Source organism: Lepisosteus oculatus, chromosome 11, assembly GCF_040954835.1.
Source record: "Lepisosteus oculatus isolate fLepOcu1 chromosome 11, fLepOcu1.hap2, whole genome shotgun sequence".
Classification (NCBI taxonomy): domain Eukaryota; kingdom Metazoa; phylum Chordata; class Actinopteri; order Semionotiformes; family Lepisosteidae; genus Lepisosteus; species Lepisosteus oculatus.
Genome location: NC_090706.1, coordinates 6,125,100 through 6,145,869, shown reverse-complemented (window position 1 = coordinate 6,145,869; position 20,770 = coordinate 6,125,100). Strand labels below are relative to the sequence as shown.

Genomic DNA, 20,770 nt, shown 5'->3' with positions numbered 1-20,770 from the left:
CTGTTACTGGGTAATGTGCTGAATCTTATTGAGCATCACAATTGCGAGGGAGTTCATTGTTTCAGTTAATAACATACATTTCATTAGCCCTTTCACTGCTTTATTAAAGATAATTTAAAATGCTACTTTTCTTCACTGGCTGACCAAGTATGTTATTCCCTGTAATTAACGATGAAGTACAGAAGAATCTGTTAAGGAAAGTGATGTCATGACATCTCCTTAAATGCTAACTCCATAATTAATGTTCAGAACTCATGCAAGATAAATATAGCTGCCACTAAGAAATAAGCAGACACAAAGAATTTTTTAACTTTTTTTTTTTGGTGGATTATGAAAGTAGTAGACTAGTAGCTTTTTTGACCCTCCATTGGAGGCAGTGCAAGTTGCACAGTGGCAACGCATGCTTTGCACCAGGATGAGAATCTTGTGGGCTAATCTTTTGTCCCGTTCTTCTTGTAGATCCTGGACAATCATGAGCCTGTTCACTGATCTCTGAGCCCTAAAATTATGTAAGCCCAGCCTATTCAACCAATGTTCAGTGGGGCTCAGGTCTGGCAATTAAGGGATTTGCATCATAACGACCACATTTTCATCCTAGAAGAAAGCTGCTGTTGCACAAGTAGCAGGAGGAGGTGTGTTGTCCTTCTGCAATGATGCCACATCAGGATGAGCTCTCAGGAAGAGTAGCAAGTGAGGATCACTTATAAGCAATCAAGTGAATATAGATCCACCTGCGCCAAATGGCCTCCAAAGGTTTCCAACCTCTTTACCAAGAATGTTTTGTGACAATGATACAGTAGTGTAGCAATCAGCCATTTGCAATATCAGGCTTAATGGCATACTTTCATTACAGTATACTGTTTAAGAATGAGGGAGCCTTTGAGAAAAGAATTGGATTGTGTTTGTGATTTACAGTTAGCAGGTGGGTCAGGTAAGTTCAGGCAAATTTATTAGCCAATTAAAGACGCTTCTTATTGACAATCTAAAACAATTGTTTGATGGAGCATCCCTGAATAATTCTGAACTCTCAAATTAACCTGTTTATATATAATTAAGGTAATAAGTATTAAACTAGATGACTAGCCCACATCATGCTTTTTTTCTTAAAATGCTTTGGGGTTACAGGAACCTTGAAAGGCTAAATTATTAAGAAACGGAAAACCTCTGATGAAATGTAAGCAGTAGTACAGTAAAATAAATAAATAACCAGCCATTGACGTTTATGAAAACTGGAAGGAAATTGTGCTTGATTGTCCTGACAATCACACGCTCCTTTCACAGCACCCTATTATTATGTGTTATTCACTTGTAGCAGAATCAATTTTCACTTCTCAGAAGCTAAACTAACATGCAGAAGCATAATTTCAAAGTTGATGCATTGGTTGTGTTGGGTGACACTGGGCTCCTGGGGCTATTATTTTCAAAAGAAAAATAGCAAAAGATATATTCTTAACCCCCCCAAGCATTCTTATTCACACAGCTTTCTCTGAACACTGACATTGCCACCCCTTTTGGGACAAAATCACAGATTCTGATTTTAGACAAGTATTGCTTTACAATTTCGGTTTCTTTTGAAATAAAAAGTTCAGATTTAGCATTGAAGTTAATGCTTTGTATGCTTTGTGAAGAGGAAAAGTTGGGGAAAGTAATGCACCACACACAGAAGCTCTTTGCTATAGACTGCCTTATGATGTTGCATTACATATTTGAGAGTTTGGTGAAGTGAGGATTCTTCACACAAATTGATGTTTATGATGGTTGTGGCTTTCAACCATTTTCTTTGACACCCTTCAATTCACTCTAATTTCATGGCCTCATACCCTTAGGTTCTGCCTTCATATCTACATTACAGTGAAGTGCATCTAACCGCTGGAGCTAATTCCAAAAAGTCTTCTTTAAGTCTCTGAAGAAAATGACAAAATAAGGTTTCCTAACCATGGAGATAGAACTGTGTGCTTCTTCACCTTTCTTTTGGTGCCAGAAATGAGGAGACACATTATCACTAGCAGCTGAGGGCCACCTCTCAGGACACTGAGGCGATGCTTGTTTCCATCACGTCACAAGCATTAAAACTGTCCTCATAGTTGGTGAAGTCTGTGAATAGATATTGGCAAATTATCCTGTTTTTTTTTCCTTCAGGAATTATACTGGACACTTATCTTTGTGCAAACAAGCTTGTGTTCCCACTTTACGAGTTCTTGGCTATTGGACTGACACAAAGAATTACATTTGCAGGAAATCCATCACAGGCAATAACATGAGATGTAAAGGGGAAGTGCAGTCCCAATTTCTCAGGCCGGTTATCAAATCTCAGTAACAAAATAAATTCATTGACGTGGACATTAAAATTTTAAAATTCAAATTAAGCACAAGATCATGCACTTCGTGAAAGTACTGTAAGTCGCCATGTTGAGGCAAACTTCCATTCGAGTTCCCACGAAATGCAACATGAAGCGGATCTTCATTTGATGTTTCAAATAATAGATATTTAAATGTCTTAAAATGTCTTTAGTTTTAACATTTCTGTATCAATGCTATAGGACATTTAAGAGCTGTGAAGAAGGCTGCTGGAATCAAACATGCTTAATTTCTGTTACCCGGTACAAAGAAGATTGCCAATAGTTCATTAAAAATATCTGAAATTTTGAAAGCTGTTTATAAAATCGGTCCAAGTCCAAGTCCTTCAGCATGTACACCAGAAACAGAAGATGCAAACAGAAATAATCTCCACGAAGAGCATTAGAATCTTTACACAAAATTGTTGGATAATTGGCCAAGTAATGTTGTGGAAGGCTTCACTCTGGGACCTTTACAGAAGCTGATGAGATCCTTGAATCGATCAATCCTTTCACCCTTCTAATGATAAGAGTTTTTTCAGACCTGCTTTCCCTGCACTTTTTGCATCATTTCAATCAAAAACCCAACTTAAGCTGCTGCTTCTTATCAATTTTAAGTGCCACTCATGATCTATTTTTAGAAGAGAAAGGGTTTTAAGATGATATACTGTATATACAGTACTATATCTTCATTTTTCAAAAAGCAGCACTATCGCTACTTAAATGTTTTAATCAGCTTCAGATTTTAATTAAAATCTCCAAGTGTATGTGATATTTGAATTAGGATGTAATTACTATTTAACATTTGGGTTTTAAGGAAACAATTTAAATTATTATGAGCATTCATTCTTAATTTTAAACACCATTATCTCTGGGAGATCGAAACGGAAGCGAATATCTTTGAACAATGCATGGCTTACCAAATAAATTAAGGTCAATGTTTATCCTAATATATTAACTGAATTTAATTATAGTTTCATTAATCATTACAGACGCTGCACAGTAATTAATGCATGACAGCACAATTATAGTGCACTCCAAAAACTTTTTGATGTGCATCACACTTGATAGACACTTGAAATCAATCACCATGCATGACATCAGTACCCAGTTCTTCATTTTTTATTTTTTTTGTCTAATTGAAAACTTAAAATTAATTTAAATGAGCTGTTTCCACATTGTAACAGATTTCATAGACTGATTTAACCTATGTTTTAATGGTTAGTAACTTCTCGTGTATTTTGGCTGAAGTAGAAATGACAACAACAGCTAGGCCCTAGGAACATGCCTTGTGATTGTGTAAAATGTCCTGTGCCACTCTGCTTGATAGGGGAAATGAACAACATATATGGGTGATGAATTCATGGTTCATATTGGTGGCAATTGAAAGAAATTAAGAAATGGCTGAGTTAGGTTTACTCTTTAAAATAAAAAAATAGTTCCCCTATGACATGTTATTCACCCCTACTGCATTGTTATGTCATAAAATGAGCTGTATCTCACTGTAATTTTCTTTGAGGTGTCCTGATGCAACTTTAAAAAAAATGAGATGCTACCTTAACAATTTTAATGCAGTGACTTCACGCAGGAGAGAATGAGTAAGTGTAGAAAGATTCCACCAACCTGAGACCATTCATCTTACATCTCACACGTGACAGGATACACAGCTCCTGTGGAAAAGTTTCAGCTCCCCTTGGATGAGAGGAGTGTCCCTCATCAACAGCATTGCATGTCTGCTATTGCCTGAATGGCTGCAGGGGTCACTGTGCTGCTGAGAGCCGAGACAGCCCTGGCCGACTATTCCCATCTTACTGTCGATGGGGTTCAGCCAATTATACGCCACCATTTGGTGAATCCCGGTCACAGTCGGCTAGTGACATGATCTCAAACCCAGCTCCCCCTCCCTGCATTAATGAGAGCACAACATTCACTTGGGCAAGCAACTTTACTGGATTTATCTCTTTTACTCCAAAGTGTCAGTACTATACAGGTAGGAGGGAACCCACTACATTCACTAGTGTAGTATAAAACTCCACACTGGTTATGCACAGCAGCCATTCTGCACCAGCAGCCCCACTAAAGAGCAGACACCTGATCTGTAATGACCCCGTAGTTGCCAGAACCTTGACAGATGCAATTGGGCTGCTGCACCAGCTTTTCTGAGCTTAGTTATAATGTCAGTACATTATCAAGCAAATTTACGTCTCTGTTTCAGGGTGGTACCAAATCAAGTATACAAGCTGTAATAAAGTAGCCTCACTGAGTAAATTTATAGTCTGTTTTTGCCAAGCCTATGAGTGAATATTTAGAAGTAGGACTGAAGAACAGTGAAATAGACTGACCTCCCAAGCACTCTGCATTATTCATTCTCCCCTTTGTGAATCATGGTTTGTGCAGAGTATAAGGTGAGGGTAATTTTCGATCACTGGATGAAAATCAGATAGCTCTTTGAAGAGTTTAGAGATGACTCAGAATAAAAAAAGACACGTTGTGCTTCTGACAGCTCTTTTAAAACTGACTAATTCTCACAACGTTGAACAAATCTGGAGTGTGTAGTATTGGGAATTATGTAATTTACATTTTTTTTTCATGGACAGGAATGTGAAGTGAAATAGCAAGAAAAGTTGCCAGCTATCCAGTAAAGATAACTTTGTTGTTTGATAGCTCTGCTGTTGTGGGCATCAGATTTTGGGACATTCTCGTCACGAAATGTGCAATGGCAATGCCCTCTCTACCCATCAAGACTGAACTGGACTAAACCATTATGCAACCAGAGCTAACCGACTCCCAATATAAAGTAACAAGCAAAGGTCATTTGCAAGGGATCCTGTGGAAATATTTCCATAAAATAGTATGCAGTTGGAAGAAACTTTGGAGACAAATACAAAACTTAAACTAAGCAGAGAAGCAAGGTTCCAAATATGTATATTTAAATTTGATTAAATCTGTTTACTGTCCCTGGTATCTACCGTATGAACTGATTGCATTTTTTCAATTTCCACAAACCTAGTACTAATGCCTGTCGTTTCTTGGCAAAGACTGCATTCAGTTCTAAAAGTCACTGCTAGGTACAATCTAATTTAAAGTAGCACAAAACATGGAAATGATGTGCCTGGATAATGGCCCTACACTGATGGCAGTGTGTTAGCTGTAATTTTCTCTCATGAAAAGCTGAAGCTGTAATAGACAACCTAATCAGATGATCTCCATAGAGGTTTACTAGGGAAAAAAAGACTGGCAGCATAAACACAAATTCCAGGGAGCTATTAAGCATAACTGAACAAAATGAGAAAACAAAATTAAATGCTGATTCCCTAGCATATGTGAAACACAAAGTATAGAAATGGATTACCGTTTATATGGTTTATTTTAGCATGTGTTTTTGAGCTAAGTCTTTATTTAAATTTCATCAATGAATGGTGAAATGGATTTAAGAAATGTTACAAGGACAATGTTTCCATTAAATGCTGTAAAGAAAAAATGTCTTCAGAAACATTATTTAACATTTCAAGCAGGTTAAAATCCTCCCACAGACTGGAGGAGGATCTTCATATAAGTCTGATTATATTTTAAATTTTCTCAGTTGCCTCACTATTTTGAAGTGTATATCAGCTATTTCATTTCAGCGTGACAGGCACAAGTTGAGTAAAATGCTTATTTATTCTAAGCAAAACAAATGTGTCAAAATGCAATGAAATATCTTTTCAGGAAAGCTGCATCTGGTCATATGCTTTGAAAGATGATTTAGATTTTTTGAAAACAGAATTTTGATAAGATATATTAAAAGACATAACTTGTTTTGTATAAATATTGTAGTCTGTTGTGCATTCTTTCTCAAGTGTATGTAATATCTGAATTTCAGATGTTGTGCTTTAAATCCTGTCTAGATCAAGAGGCATATACAGTCAGTATGAGAGACAAGATAAGCAGGATAAATGATAAGCTATCACCATTGTCTTACTTCAAATGTTGTCGTAAGTATATAGCACTGTCTTGAGCAGTGGACTTGCCATATGTACAGTATACTTTCTGCAAATGTATAGTAATCTATTTTAGGTAAGCTCACTCAAGAGCTTTGTTAGTATTCCCAGTTTCGTATCATTTAGCTTGCAGTACAATGTAAAATGCCAGAAACATCATAACCCCGCTTTTGAAATGATTTAGGGAAATATCTAATATGTATCTGTTCCTTTCTTTTCCAAAGATTGATGAATGGAGTGGGCAATGCTATTAGTGCATTGTGCACTATTTTGGAGTGTTATGGTTTGTGTTTTTCTATGGCTGTGTGCTTAGTATTCATATTTTATATTTGTCTAATTTTGAATTTGTTTTTTTGTTCTTTGTAAACTTTTCTGTGTAATGTTATGTTACTACATGTTAGCTATGGACATGTATGGTTTTTGGTGTTGTCCTACATTTCTGTGAAACTTTTGTAGACATCCCAGATAACAAACTCGATTATTTGTGTGACTAGATGGATGAAAGTACATTCAGGAATCAGTTTCTCAATATCAAGTTCTGACATTTACACTTTTAGTTTCTACCCACACTGTCAGATCTGTGAAAAAAAGAGCTTATCACCCCATTAAAGAAATCATCTGGCTGAGAAGATCTAATTAGCAGAATGTGCAGAGGAGTGTTTGATAGTATCAGATACTAGGATTTAAATGGGAGATTAAGCAGAGAATTAATTTGGATCCACAAATGTACTGTGCTTTCTAGAAAATGAAATAAGAGTACCTAATGCTGGACAGAATGCAGTTTAGTCACCTCTGAAATGTGTTATGAAAAAATAAATACTGTATAAAGTATACTTAGAGGATCATTGGAATGTATATTCAAATATTTCTAAAGGTGCTTGAAGTGACATTAGTATTTTTATACCTATCCATCTGGTAATAGGTAAAATTATATATTTATAATAACATACAAAGGAAAAACATGCTTCTTGCAATAGTCAAGGTTTTTCACTTTCCTAATGCACTCCTGTGTCAGCACTGCAAAAATCCAAAATGTTGAAATTAAGCAGGCGTGATGTACGTGTACCGAATAATACAAGGCTCAATTTAAGTTTCTGATTCTACAGTAGGTGAAGGTGGTATAAAGATAAGGACAACTGAATTAAAGATTTCTGGTTGTTGGTGATGAGCTAGGCTATTTGCTGTTTGGTACATGTTCTTTATAGTCGTAATGTGAATAGCTTTCTTAATAAGAACATAATGCTATTTAAAGGTTTCTTATATAGTTCCTTCATTTTCGTATGGTATATTAATGCTGCAATGCTTCAACAAAGCAGTTCTTAGATGTTTCTCTGGGGGAAATTGTAGTTGCATTTAGGATAATGTGATGTGATTAATAGTATAATCACATTATACAGTACCTGTTTATAAACATATAACCCTTTTTCCACAAATTCTCTTTTAAGATTTTTTTTCCTGAAGTCTAGTATAAGGAAAGCTACAGAATGATAAAATTTCCATTTCAACCACTGTATGTATACAGTACGTAGCATTTAATAGTGATGCTTTCCATACACTTGTCCAAAATCGTTCTATATCGTATTTTCAAAACGAAAAGCATTTTGAATTCAGGTAGCTTTGTATTTTTTCTTAAAGATCCAGTCAAGGCTGAAACTGTAAAACCTTATATGGCCTTAATTTTGATTTTGGGGATTTCAAGAAAGACTTACCTTATATAATGGGATCACCTGTGGATTTAAGTGGTTAATCATGCTGAGTAGCCGGGGTTTGGTTTGGCACTAAAAGAACAGGTTTCATCTTTCAACAACAGTGATTTACACTTATAAAACTACTCTTCTTTTCATCAGAGACTCAACAGTAGTTAACAGTACAGTCCCATCTATCAAAACTGTAAAGTGCAAAGAACTCTGGTTAGAAACTCAATGACAATATCTTCATTGGGCTCCTGAATGATCAATATGGCATAAGTTTTACATCTTATCAAAACAGTAATATAATTCATGTGAAAATGTACTAGAAGTGTTTGCTCCTCACATTGAATGCCACTTGCTAGAGTGATTGGGTGTTCAGCAAACCTAGAAGGCTATCTATGACAAACATAGTTAAACAATCTTTGCTTAGTTTGTGAAGCTGCTCAGAAACTTTAGCTTTGTACTTTTGCTGTGTCTCAAGAAAAGTTCTTATAAAAATGTTGTTTTCAGATTCCACAAGGAATTTGAAAGTTGTTTGAATGGTTGGTTTTTGTCACGCATTTGAGTGTTGGAGCCTCTTCACAATTTGCAATAGTACACCTCTGGAGGGACTTAACTAGAGTTATACTCATCTTGAAGACAATCATTGTTGTGTATAATAAAGATTTTGGGCATTGCCTTTCATATATACATTTTATACACTATCTTATACATACAATTAGTATAAGGTTGGGCTCTTTACAGCTCTGGTTTGAGAAATCTTCAAGTTAAATACTAAACTGATGTGGAGATGTAAGATTTATATAATGCATATCTAAGGACACACAATTTATTGTTTGGGTATTTTCCTTAAATAAAATCACACCACTCAAAAATCTTTTGATTTGTTGGAGGTATGAAATGTTGTGTTCTGATCCTATTACCCTTGCTTCCCATGGAAAGATGTTATGTTATTTCTGTTGTGAGACAGGGGGAGGGATTGACATAGTCCTGTGCAATAGATGCAATGTAATAAAAAGTCCTTTTTATGTCAATAAGAAATCTCAGATCTTGGCTCTACATCTTTGGGTATAGCTATTGGATTTAGCTTGTTGAAGTTTGGATTAAATTGAACTAAATCCCTCTACTTAACTATAATGCTATACAGTAGCTGTAATAGTCCCAGGGGATGGGGTGTGAAAGATATAATACATTCTTGTGTGTAAATATGTTTGCATTTCACTTTAATCTTTAGTTAAATAAAACACACTTACACACTGACCTTGCTTAGCTGCTCTTCTGGGTCCTGAAAGCATTGACTAGGGGGTGTAGAGACTGGTCAGATATGATACAGTAAGTAATGTGTTGAAGCCTATAAATGCCATTAAGGTAAGCAGTAAGATTTTAATTTCAGTCTTGCTCACCAGCATGTGGTGCACAGAAGACAGAACTTATACAAAAGTCAAAAGTCATGATATCGAACAGTTTGGTAAAACTAATCGAAAGAGAATTAGGACAACCAGTCCTAACTCACCCAGTGCACTCTAGGAAATTAGATTTTTAAGCTCAATTCGGTCTCTTGCTGGCAAACCTTTTAAAACATTTGTAGTATCTTCATGATGACTACTTGTACCACTGGACCCAGACTTCTGAGGTCGAGAGAGTGGGACTGCCCCAGTGCAACGGCTCTCTCACTTCAAAAAGCTCTCCGGCACAGGTTTCTCCATGCAGCTCATCTTCCAAACAGATGAACTGCACAAAGTAAAACCGTCATCGTCGGACACTACGGACAACCAACACACCAAGAACAGTATCTTCATGAATCCAAGTCTCAGTCCTGATGATAAGGAGACAGTGGGTGCTGCTATATTTATGAAGCTGGGTAGACCCTATTTTGAATTGAGCAAGGCTTCCATTGTCTTCCAGGCTCCTGCTTGGCAGTATTCTCTGGGGTGCACAGAGCACAAGAAAGCCACCCTCTAACCAACATCCTCCGGAGTTCCTTGGAGAATGAAAGATAAAACTGAGTAAGCCATGTTCTCTTAACTTCAGTTTGATAGATGAAAGTGAACCCCCGAATTCTGAGTGCTGGGAAGAAACAACCATGGTGATGGTAGATCTTGTAAAAGGAATGCATCTCCAGTTGTTTTGCTCGATCTTATTGAGTTCACAGAATATGAACAGGACTCATAGCCTGGACCTCTCCTATATCTCCAGCAGTCCAGTGTGTTCACTTTCATGTTGAAATTTGTGTGTAAAAGCTGATAAATTAAGGCACATTCTCCATCCTTTTTGCAAATGAGTAGAATCCTCTATTTATCTGTTGTGCCAAAGTAATTTCAAGGCATACGTACATTTTCTAGGTAGAAAATTCTTCCCCTTTTGTCTGCCATTCTTAACTAAAATGAAGGGTCATATGATGTAGACAGTTCTTCAATTCCTTTACTGATTTTAAGATTGGCAGAAAATAGAAAGTGTAGGTGAACCACTGTCTAGACTCTTGCAATTTGATATTTTGTTTTTGATAAATCAAGGTCTCCAGTAACTAACAAAACCACATTATGTGCTTCTCAGCTACTTCCTCCTTCAGGTCAACACTCAGCCATATACAGCATATTATTAAAAAAATAGTATTTTTAAATGACCTTACTTATCACCTATCAATTCATATGAAGATTTATAGGAAATACCTGTTCAAAACATGAGTGCAGTAGCTGAATTTTACAGACTGAAGTGTTGATGGAAGGACAGGAAATGTATTGTCTGTACTTGGATGTCTTAGGATTTTTATTGTCATTATATTTTGCGTATTTTGTTTTGAAGGTGTCACTTATCTATTTTAGAAGATAACAGTATCCTGTATGTTTTGCAGAAAAGTGTGTGGCAGGTTGTTATGCCATCAGCATAAATCAGTACTCCCTTGAAATATCATTTCTGCAGTGTCAGAGTGGAATTTTGAATCCCCTGCAGAAAGCAAACAGAATGTTAACAGGGCTATATTTTATACAGTGAATATCCCCTAATGTCTCCCATTGTTTTTATTGCTATAAACTTAACAGAAACATTAAACCATACATTTACAAGTTATTACAAAAACCAGAGGAATGTTTTTGTGCCTGATAGCGTGTTTGTCTTGGTTTGCTGAAATCTAGATTTGTCCAAAGCAGTTTGTTGAAGTCTGAAGATTTGTCATAGCAGTACATTTGTCACTATTTATGATACCCCTGTTTATCAAGCTTGCCTTGCATATTTGCACTTTTTGGCAACATTGTATAGTTGACCATTTTCATATCACTTCTCCAAAGGTAATGCAGAATTGATCACTGCCCAGACCCAGGTGTACTTCATATAGAGGGAGGACTGTATTTCCAATTTCATTGTGCCTGAAGGCTCTTCAGCAAGTATTGTAACTGATCCCATGCCATATACAGCTGAAACGCCAGATTGCATCAAAGAAATTCAGGACCTAAACGTCTTTTTAAAAAGTCTGACATGACGTTAAATCAGATGCTATCTATCTTAATTGACAAGCAGTTAGACTGCCTGGCAGGCTGGTGTCAGCTGTTTGGAAAAAAAGCTAATTTTTCAGCCATGACAGCAGGTACTCCGGCACTCTGTGTGAATAGATTAAAAACTAAATCTTCTGCTTGAACCATCACTTTTCTGGATGCCTGATGATGGTTAGCACGTAACTTAGAAATGTAAGGGTGACTAAGGTAGTGGTGCCTTCAGTGCTGCAGTGTAATACTGGCACTAGAGTGCATTTGGAGAATATGTGCATTAGCATCTGCTTTGTACTTTGATGAGTTATCAAAATGTGTACCTCGGGGCCATAATATCTTGATTGATAGGTATCAATAATGCTATCCTGTGCTGTCAGTCATCATAGCTGCCCAGTATTTATGTGCCTGGAAATCACTTTTCTTCCATTGAGTAAATTATTGAATACAATATGTTGCCGTTACAGTAACTAGTCCAGATTAGTCTAGTGGTCCAGATAACACATGAGGAGCATATTTTCTTTTGTTTTCATTCCAGCTCTGCAAAAATCCAACAGACACAATAGAAGTTTTTATTAAAAAATCAGTCTGAAGTTATCTTAATGATTAATTCATCATCAGCATCAAAATAACAGAGCCTTTTCCTCATTCAGTGGTAAAATGCCTAATCTTACTCTGAGTGTTTTAAAATGACCAAGCAGGATCAATGTAGTGTGGCTCTAGAGTAGCTTTGATGTGCTCTGTGCCTTGCATTTTTAAACATACTAAAAAGCACATCATAATTAAGCTGTTCATTAGCAGTTGGGAGTAAACAAAAGCTAAATCCTGATATTTATGTAGAGCACTGAACCAAGATTAAATGAGTGCAAGGTTATTTGTCCTTGGTACAGTATCTTAAGCAATTGGATTGTGATAGGATAGGAGAAATTAATGAGTAGTGTGTTGAAAGAATACAGATTCACCTTTTATTTAATTTTTTTTATGGATAATTTTGAAAATGTATCTATTCTAAGGGTTGTTTCCTAGAGAGGCACAGTCAAGCAGGTCCACTGAGCCGTTTGTTTGGTGGAAGCAACAGGCTACTCGCTCTTCTGAGATGCAGGGTAGTAATGCTCAATGACGGAGCACCAGATCAGTGGCAGAGCAGGGTTGAAATATCCTGGACTTGATGGAATCTGTTAATTGGAGGCAGATGGTTAGAACAATCATCCTAAGCAAGTCTTAACAGCCCCATGAGGACTGTTTCATTCCTAGTGAAAATGTGACTGGTTTTCGAGGAGACTGAGGGCTGTGTGCCTCGGAACAACACAAGGAAGTTTTTTTATTTTTCTCTTATCTCAAAGCATCTTGCAGTACATTTGAATTTCCCATCTCTCTAGACTCCCCGTGTTTTTTGGCCTTTTTTCTGGGGAGGGGAGGAGGGGGTAAATCAGTCCAAACATCTTTCTAGACATTGATACATTTCTTTTTGAGAAGGAATACCTCAAAGAGCAAAGGTCAAAAGCCAATTGACTGTTTATGGAGATTGTTTAACAGACCATGCAATGACACTGTAATGATATGTTGTACTGTGCCGTGCTACGTTAATGCTGTAATTAATAGTTGTAATTAATAGCACACATTTTCATAGAAATATATGTATTTGTTAACAGTGTTTCATAAGCTCCCTTTTTCGCATTATTTAGAATTTGGAATTGTATGATACAGGTTGAAGGGAATTGCTCTTTGTTTATTACTGTGAGAGAATATTTCATTATAAAATGTGTCTAATACTTTTCCTGCAATAATGCAGTAGACACAGCAGAATAGTATAAGGCATTACTGCAGAATGGCAATTTTAACTTATAAAAGCAAAAAGGTTATTGCAGAATAAAGCAATTTCACTTTGTAATGAAGTTTCTAGGGAGGTTTAATGAGGTTACTGAGTTAAAAAAATGCATTGATGTTAAATGTTACCAGAGTGAAAAAAAATAAAAATAAACAGTGGAAAACTGAGTACTTGTCTAGTACAATAGATACTGTATGTTACAGACATCCAGCTTTTTTGGCTAGACAGCTGTAGAATTTCTCTCATTGATGTTTTTAGAGCACAAAGGTGAAATCTGGTAAAAAGGGCTATTTTCCTTGTTGCTTTCTTTGCTGAATGGAGCACATAGGCAAAAAGGGTAGTATTTTTTATTCTGTAGAAATTTTCTAGGTGAGACTGTCAACGTATGCTAATCACTGTCACTTGTAATGTGCTTTGTAGAGAAATTGCAATTTTGTGAATATTGAAGATTGAAATCACTGGTGCTTTGTACAGTTGACCCCCCTTCAGGTGTATGAGAAAGTACTGAACATTGCTGACCAAGTGATACCACTTGGAAAGCACAGAGAATTGTTTGCAGACACTAGAAATGTAAGATTTCGAACCAGGCAGACACTTGCACATTCTTTCAGAATAATGAAACAACCAGAACTTTGGCATACTGTACTTCTCAAAGTATCATTAAGGAGAACAAAATAAGGTGATAGATTTTTTCAGTTGACTCACTTTGCATTTTGTATGTTTTTAATTTTGCTCAGACCAATAATTGCTCAGCCTGATGAGGGTACGGTCTCTTATCTTTGACCAAGCTTTACGAACGTTTTTCATTATTCAAACTTGGCTCTGATTTTCCCTGCAGACCACAGTGGGAAAATTACCCATCTGATTTATTTGCTGTGGAGTGGGCAATTTGCCCACTGTTTGCCCACAGGGAAAATAAGAACCATTGAGTTCATTAGTGCTGCTAAGGCCATTTCAATTATCAGACAGATGTGAGTTACATTGTTACAGGTTCATAAGCAGATGTATATAACCAGATGCTAAATGGGATTCTTCTTAGCAAGCTTAGTGCATGTGATCTGTGACCATAAAAGGAATTGTGGGATATTTAGTAGCTGAAAGTCTTGCAAACATGTAGCTGTGGGTACTTACTTAGAATGGAGTAATGTATGTGTCAGGGCATACAGATCAGATTTTGTATAAATAATTAAATAGAGGATTTTTTCTTTACATTTTCAAAAACATGCAAAAGAGGGGAGTGGTGTACAGTAAATGTGTATCGTGACTGATTGAGTCAACAATAGTCCAGGCATTTGAGATGTTGCCATTAGCACCATGGAGACTAGGAGAGATTCTCTTCATACTGTACATACTGTCCAGAAAATAGTCTGCTTTTTTTAAAGCAAACAACATCTTATTTTCCTAGAAGCTGGAAAGACTATTCAATTACATATACCTCTCCTTAGTTATAAACATGATTATTTTCTAAAGCATTTACATATAATGCACAATTTATGCTGTTAAAATAACTAATTACAAAGTTACAAAGAATCTGAGCATCTATTTATTCCCCAGGCAATTCCTTTACATACACATTAATTTCCTCAATGTATCTTCTACTGCACTGCCACTGGAGCCAGGTTGTAGGAGCAAGATATATTTTGAACCACGGACTACTGATGTTTTAAAGGCAGAGGCACCTGGTTCATTCCTTTGTTATTGTGGTCTAATGCCCCCAATTAAAATAGGAAACTGAAATTGAAATTGGTCTTGGAAACATTTATATATATATATATTTTTTTTTGCAGAGTCTTCCTTTCACTTGCAGGTTGCTTCATTCTAAACAGTCATACCTGTTTGAACAACGGCTCAAGAGCCAGTACCATGTCCACTCTAGGCATACTCTCTGTTATAATCTATATTTTCTTAATGACGTTTTGAAAGCTCCTAATTGCTGGAAACTGGGCTAGTGCCGCTGGGATTGGCTGAGACAGAATTGGTTGGTTGAACCTCACCTTGTCAAACAACAGGGCTCCATTAACAGAAGTTAATTGAATGTAACTTTTTTATCAGAAATGAATAATTCCATCAATCTCTCCGTTTTTAGAAAGTCATCTATTCCTGTTAAGGGTCACAGGAATCCAAAGCCTGTCCTGGAAGCTTAGGGCACAAGATGGGTCTACCACTAGGACAGGACACACACATGGGAAAGATTGTAATTCCATCAGGGTTTGAAATACTAAAATGAGTTAAGAGTCCATGAGTGATAAAGTACTACTATTAAGTAGTATTATTTGTATTTGTTTAAGGATTAACAATACTTTTGAATATGTATCTATTCCAAGGCTTGTTTCCTAGAGAGGCGCAGTCAAGCAGGTCTTTCATGTCACCCTTCGTTTAGCAATTGCTTGAAATGAAAATCCCAACACCCTGTAGCTCTCAAGAATCAAAGCTGGTCATTTATGCTTCAAAGGAACAGATCAACTTAAGCCGGCTTCACACTACACGACTCGACACGACTTCTAGTCGGAGAGCGTGTCAAATTTAACGACTGCAGTTGCTGAATCTCGCTGCCTTTTCTGTCCTAGAGGGTGTCAAATTATACGACTAGGGATCGCAGGGGGTGAATACACGATTCCCTCACGACTTTTCATCACAGTTCCAAAGCTTGTTTTGCGCCGAGAGTGTACCGCGAGGTCGCCTCATTTTGGCAGCCAATCAACATGGAGCACACCGGAAATAAGGAGCCGAGGAGGAACAGCACAGGAAACTAAACAAACAACATGGAGGACAAGCATGAAAACATCTTGACAAGTGCAACACAGGCATTGTTTTCCACAAATAAACATCTTAAAAAATAAACACCTTTAAAACAGATATGTAAACAAATGAGTATTGCGCTATAACGCAATGGGCATATTATCTTACAAGTACACATCTGACTCACTGCCCACCCCTACAACTTGCGACTTGCTACGAAAAAATCAAGTTTGATTTTCTTACGGTTAAGTAAATGAAGGCTGCAACTGAAAATCCTAAATTTGTGTAGTGTAATGCTGGCATTACTAAACTGAAAAAACTCACATATGTTCCAAGTCTTTACAAACTGATGATTTAAGGGTGACATGTAAGAGCTGCTGGATTATGGCTCTCCAGAACCAGGATTTTACACTCCTCATCTCAGGTGTTTGTGACTTTGAGAAACCAAGCCCAAGTGACTCTAAATGTGCCTTGTGAGTGTGAGTATGTGTGTTTATGCCTGTCTGTGTGGGATAATGTGTGTTTGTTGAGGTTGGGGCGGGGGGACTGGGCTACATTGACTGAGATCATTACGTAGAAGATAATAGAGTGGATGAAATTGAATAGAGCTCAGTATTTCAATCCAAGGTTTTTGATGATGTTTGTGAAAGCCATTATAACCCTGAGATTGAAAGAGCTGTATGCACTGAGCTTCATACCAGCTCAAGCTGTTTATGTTAAATACTCCCCAAAGGACCAAAGACCGCCAATGTTTTTTTTTCAAAGGAGAAGGGGAAATTTATTTCATTTCAATGAACTGAAAAGAAATGGAGATAACTGGTGCTCCAGAGGTAAGGGACTAAGATAACGCAAGTCCACAGGTTTCCATTAAGGGGAAAAGGGACCTTTTTCAAATTTTGAACCACAATAATTTATTTAAATAAACTGTTTGCTTCCAGCCTGCGTCTCCTGCAGTCACTTGATTGGTGCACCTTCATCTGAAAATGAAGCCAAGATTGTTTTCGCCCATCATGTGGTACTTTCCTCTAAACACAATAATTCTAGCCCTTATACTAATATTGGTATAGGGAGCATCATTTCTCCTCCTCCAGCAGGGCTCCTGCTGAAGACTCATGACAGCTTTACAGCAGTTTTCATTGTCAAAGCTGATGAAAGGCAGTCAGGATTTCCTCCAGCTGAGATGCAAACTTTTTGAGTGATACTATTCATCCTACTTGAAGCTCAGACAGGAAAATTGCTGTTAACATTTCCTGTTGCAGTTGAATAGAGAGATTTGAGCAAATTGAAAAGCAGATCTTGACCTGTTGAGAGGTTGCTAAAAACAAAATCCAATCATCTTTTCTGAAATGAGTGTGTAGTCCTCATTGCCACTCCCACTCCACAATTGTACATGTATACTTATAATCAAATGTTTTCAGCTTGTTTGTTTTCAGATCTGCAGCAGTGTCCTGCGGTATGTGAATTTAGGAATATCAGCTGGGGTGCAAGGTGCCCAGTCCAGCACAGAGATTGGGCAGGGTGGATCACCAAACGGGCAGGGCAGCTTTGCATATTTGCATTTATTTTCTATTAAACGGTGTAAAAGAAACCTGCATTTCAGACAGAAGCAGAACTCTTTACAGTGAGACTTTGCAAACAAAAATCCAATAACTCCGGCTGGCTTCTCTTCTGAGCCTACTTTACCTTTAATTAATTTAGCTCTGGAAATACAGCTAATTCACTCGGGCTTAGCCTTCTTGTTATCTCGCATTTATTCAGTCCTGGATTACTACATCAGGCTCGACCACGTCTGTCTCCTCCGCTTCTCCTCTTCCTTTTATTCCCACAGGATAATTCGAATTGTTTTGTTTTGTTGTTTTCCCTGAAAGCTGCTGCGTCCCAGCCAATTGTTGGCTGCCCACGGAACAATTTCCCTTAATTAGTTTTAGAGTAGGGATGTAGCGCTTTCACCACTTGTTTGAAAATACACTCCAACAGGTAGAACACACATCGCTCCTGTCAGGAAGATGGTTTCTTCCCTTCACAGTGCTTAGTAACGTTAGTTATTAAAAAAATTCCCCCCTTCATCCCATTACTAGAATCGATCCCTGAGGCAGCAAGTAACATCTTTAACTTCTGAATCAGCATGTCTCAGGTTCTAGGCAATGTCCTGGAATGCCCTTGTTTCCACCTTGATGGCTCTGCAGAGCATCACTGAGCCTCCTTGACTGGTACGAAGCCCCAGAGATGACGGTTATTTCAGTGCAAACTGAAGTAATTTATTCTTGAAGAAGAGGAGGGGGGGGTTAGAGGTCTCTTCTCTGGCATTTTCTTTCTAGCTTTGATTTTTTTTTCAGTATTGCTTGACAAGGTTCAGCTGTCATATCAGCTCAGGGTTCTTAAGGTATCCATTCCTTTTTTTGGAGTGTATTTCTGAGGAGTTATTTTCCTTCCAGATGAATTTCCATCTTGCTCAGACACTTCCCTCTATTCTGTGTGGCGTTCCCTTTCCAGAAAAATCTCAGAATGCATAAATGTTACAAACAAGAAGAGGCCATTCAGCCTATCCAGCTCAGTTGGTTGTTAGTAGCTAAGCGATCCAAGGATCTCATCCTGCCATTTATTGAAAGTAACCAGGGTATCAGTTTCAACAGTTTCAACATGAGAAGGTAGTTTGTTCCAGACTTCTTCAACTGGTATTGTAGCTTGGTAATTGCACTCACTCATTGTAAACAAGGTTTTCATAACAATAGAGTATTAACCTCATTGTCATTTTACTAATTTATGAATTTCAATTAGATCCATGTGTCTATACTAAATGTGAGTTTCCTGTCTCAGACGTCACCTTGAATAAGAGAGAGTTGTCTGTACTAAGCAAATTAATAATGATAATTACAAGTACTTCAAGACAGCAATAGTGATCTTGGCTGTCTTGACAGACCTGTAATCCTTATTCTGTACTTTCCCTGAATTGCAGGCCTATACGATTTTCTTAGGAGTTCAGCATCAGTTTTGAAATTGTGTATTGTGCAGTATGTTGGTGTCTAGTAAATACATGTAGACTCCATTAAGTGATTAATTAGTGTACTATTCAAAATAAATGAAGAAGTACCGATATAAGTATTGAAAATGTCAAGTTTTAGTTTTATTTGTAAGTATGAACTCAAGAATGTCTTACTAAAAAGGGAATTATTCTTCTTAACTCCTATAATTTTAACTTGTTTAACTTTGTTTTGAGCAGTGCATGCATGATTTGATACTAATCTGGATGCAAAATGTCTTTGATAAAAGGGGGAAAACAAGCCCCTAGGAAACAAGAGCAAATAAAAAATACTTGATTATATTTGAGTTTTAAATAAAAGCAGTAAACCACCAGCAGGCTTGCAGCCAAGATTTGAAATTTAGCATTAATTAATCCTTTAAGTTTGGAGGCAGTATTTGTTTGATAAAAGCAATAATAAAACAATTCTATATGTTTGTATTTCCATGTTTATCTCAGAGCTTCTATTTAAATCATTTATATATTGAAATATATTTATATAACCCATGGCCTAAAGGTAGCAATCGTATGAAAGTATTACATTTCGCACTGGTGAAATTTAATAAAAGAGGGAAATGGACAAACCCTGCATATGCTGAGTACCCTTAATTACAACAATGTTTTACTTTGCAACACTCAGTGTCACTGCTATTTGTTAATTAAATATCTTACTTTATATATACATACTATCCTAGAAAGAAGTAGGAACAATAGATCTACAAGTATATTGGTCAGTCTCTGTTACCCTCTGACTCAACTAATCCATCTAAAGTGGTTTGCTCTTGATTACTATTTCAATAGCTCCTGATTACTATTTCAGGTTCTGTCTTAAACAGATTTTTTCTGAATAAATGGAACCACTCATTTAAGAGGAAGCAGACATGCGACGTTCCTCTGCTTTATTTCTTTTCCCCAGTTCCTCAAAAAACTATCCCGAGCCTGGAAATTCATAGTAGAGGAATTGTGCTATTGAAAAATGCTTTTTTCTCTGCTTTTCCCTAATTTCCAAGAATTTGAATCTTTTGGTGTATGTATTATTCCTGATCGTAAATCGTAACGAAATTTCTGACCATTTATTAGACAGACTAGTGGATAAGTACATAGTAGATACTGTATATTAGGTACTGGGACTACATATCTGTTAATATGAGAAACAACTTTTTTTCAGAAAGGGGTGGCACCCTCTTATTTCTCCGTTTTAAGGTATCTAATTTATTCAGGAATATATTTTCATTTTAACAGCACCCTTGAGGCTATTGAAATATTTTGGATAGATTGGATTCCAATCAAATTTCAATCAAATTGTCACTTACAATAAACTTGATTCATGTTCATTTAGATTCAGGGAAATCATGCACTGCATATATTCTGTTGAAGCAAATAAGCATAAACCATCATCTGAAGATTTATCCTGTATTAATACATATTCATTATCCTTCAGCCCCACCTTGTTTAGCTTTTAAACCTCCATTTTGTGAATGAGGAACATGTTGTGAAATGGGTGATCTGACTCAATTTCTTCAAGGTTGGCCCATAGCTATATATAGCTGACAGTTGGACATTATGTAAACTGGGGTTAAAATGTAAAAAGGCTGTGTGTGATGAAGGAACCAGGAGATAGAATTTCACAGGCCTTTTAAAATATTTGTCCATATTTCTTCATATTAAGTTATGAGCCTCTCTTGAGGTGTCTCAGTG

The 20,770-nt window shown here is 36.9% G+C and overlaps 1 long non-coding RNA gene across 3 annotated transcripts in view; it reads left to right on the top strand.

Annotated features, from left to right (window-relative positions):
• The window catches only part of LOC138241784 (uncharacterized), a 264,964-nt gene that overhangs the window by 199,798 nt on the left and 44,396 nt on the right, over positions 1-20,770 (top strand). For all 3 annotated transcript variants that reach the window (XR_011191061.1, XR_011191060.1, XR_011191059.1), the window contains exon 3: positions 9,913-10,013. This is a non-coding gene — a long non-coding RNA (uncharacterized lncRNA). The remainder of the gene's footprint in view (positions 1-9,912; positions 10,014-20,770) is intronic.